This window comes from Moschus berezovskii, chromosome 21 (genome assembly GCF_049115385.1).
Source record: "Moschus berezovskii isolate FMDL1 chromosome 21, NW_MosBer_1.0, whole genome shotgun sequence".
Lineage (NCBI taxonomy): Eukaryota > Metazoa > Chordata > Mammalia > Artiodactyla > Moschidae > Moschus > Moschus berezovskii.
In genome coordinates, this window is record NC_142480.1 from 120,667 (window position 1) to 123,371 (window position 2,705).

At 40.6% G+C, this 2,705-nt stretch overlaps 1 pseudogene; it reads left to right on the forward strand.

The window, feature by feature from the left end:
* The first annotated feature begins 1,378 nt into the window (after positions 1 to 1,378).
* On the forward strand, positions 1,379 to 2,130 carry LOC148774455 (ubiquitin-conjugating enzyme E2 W pseudogene; annotated as a pseudogene).
* The last annotated feature ends 575 nt before the right edge of the window (positions 2,131 to 2,705 follow it).

The window sequence follows — 2,705 nt, forward strand, 5'->3', positions numbered from 1 at the left end:
AGAGATGCAGATGACACCACCCTTATGGCAGAAAGTGAAGAGGAACTAAAGAGCCTCTTGATGAAAGTGAAAGAGGAGAGTGCAAAGTAGGCTTAAAAGCCAACATTAAAAAAACTAAGAGCATGGCATCCAGTCCCATCACTTCATGGCAAATAGGGAAACAATGGAAACAGTGAGAAACTTTGTTTTCTTGGGCTCCAAAAATCACTGCACATGGTGACTGCAGCCATGAAATTAAAAGATGCTTGTTCCTTGGAAGAAAATCTATGCCCAACATAGACAATGTGTTAAAAAGCAGAGACATTACTTTGCTGACCAAGGTCCGTCTAGTCAAAGCTTTGGTTTCTCCAGTAGTCATGTATGGATGTGAGAGTTGGGTCATAAAGAAAGCTGATTGCCAAATAATTGATGCTTTTGAACTGTGGTAATTGGAGAAGACTCCTCAGAGTCCCTTGGACTGCAAGGAGATCAAACCAGTCATTCCTAAAGGAAATCAGTCCTGAATAGTCATTGGAAGGACTGACGTTGAAGCTCCAAATCTTTGGCCTCCTGATGCGAAGAACTGACTCATTTGACAAGACCCTGATGCTGGGAAAGATTGAAGGTGGGAGGAGAAGGGGACAACAGAGGATGAGATGGTTGGATGGCATCACTGACTCGATAGACATGAGTTGAGCAAGCTCTGGGAGTTGGTGATGGACAGGGAGGCCTGGCGTGCTGCAGTCCATGGGGTCGCAAAGAGTCAGACACGACTGAGCACTGAACTGAACTGAACTAGGGAACACTGAGTTAAAATCATGAGGTATCACACCGCACTTATCAGGACTACTAAACTCCATATACGTGACAATATCCACTGCTGGAGGATGAGGAACAAGAAGTCTCCCTCACTGCTGGTGGGATGTGTGTACGGCCACTTTATAACACAGCTGGGCAGTGTTCTCCAAAGCCAAGACACTGGATCCAACAATCGTGTTCAGTGTTGTCAACTGCTTTGAAAACTTATCCCAAATTCAAACAAGGATATAATTATGCATAGCAGCACTATTCATAATAGCTAAAAAATTGGGAAAAACATCAAGTATCCTTCAATTGATGAAAGCATAAGCAAAGTGGGTTACATCCATGATAAGATGAGTAGAATATGCCACCCCAAAATATGCCTCTTTGACATAAGGATTATTTCAGTCTAACTTTTAAAATAGAAAAAAAAAAAAGGATGCTGGGCCCCCGCGGCGTGACGCGAGCACGGCAGCTCCGCCCCCTGCGTCTCTGGCCTCACCGGCCTCCGGGGGTTGGTTCCATCATGGCGTCAATGCAGGTTGTTTTGTTTTTGAAGTTGTATAGATCCACGATGAGGAGCCATCAGGTTTGATAATATTCAACTGGATTCAAGTTATTTCTTTTGAAACGATTACAGAAAGAACTGTTGGCTTTGCAAAATGACCCACCTCCTGGAATGACTTTAAATGAAAAGAGTGTTCAAAATTCAATTACACAGTGGATTGTAGACATGGAGGGTACACCAGGTACCTTATATGAAAGGGAAAAATTTCAATTTCTATTTAAGTTTAGTAGTCGATATCCTTTTGACTCTCCTCAGGTCATGTTTACTGGTGAAAATATTCCTGTTCATCCTCATGTTTATAGCAATGGTCATATCTGTTTATCCATTCTAACAGAAGACTGGTCCCCAGCGCTCTCAGTCCAGTCAGTTTGTCTTAGCATTATTAGCATGCTTTCCAGCTGCAAAGAAAAGAGACGACCATCAGATAATTCCTTTTATGTTCGAACATGTAACAAGAATCCAAAGGAAACAAAATAGTGGTATCATGATGATACTTGTTGATGCCACTGTTCTCATCCTCCTAGCAGAAGATAGTCCTACTGAGAAAATGAGCACTTTGATCATTCAGTCTTTGAACGTTAACCTTTGGCTGGAAGTGACCTATAGGCAATGAAGACTGCTTCCTTTGACTGCATTTTTACTCGTGTGCATTCAGGGCGCATGTTGATCGCTGGTTGAGTCCAGGCACCTGACATGCTTTGATTAGTCATACAGTATTAATGCAGGTGTCAGGAAATGTCAAATATAATTCCATTTTTTATTTTTATTTTTTTAAGCTTTTGAAAAGTTACAGGTCCTCATGTATTGTGCAATAACAATGACTTCCTTGGTGGTTTTGGGACGTTCATTCCGGCAATGGACGTTGTAACAGGAAAAAATTTCATTAACTTCTGCCACTAAATGATTAATGCGTGATAGGGCCTATGACATGAACTTAACGGTTAGAGTGGGATTATAAATAAAGTGAGGGATCCAACATACTCTGAAAGTCACCCCAACTGCTCATATTTGGATTCTATGCACTGTGAACCTAAGGTTAACAGCATGAATTAACATGCGTCTTTAAAGGACTGTAATGAAAGATCATTGCGTATTTATTGTTTATATCTGCTGTCAAATTGTTTTGACATGGACGGTTTTCAAGTAACATTGGCAGAGACGTACAATATGTTATCCCTATGGTGAAAATAAATTCATTTGTAGTACATAGTTCCTCAATCTCTGAAGTAAAGGTGTGAGTAATATAGGGTATAAATGGTTTAATCAAGGCTTTATTTTGGAAGTAAGAAAAATGGCAGTGATGATTAAACTGCTACAGTCCATAATTTGGGCTTGTTGTTTGTACATTATCAATTTT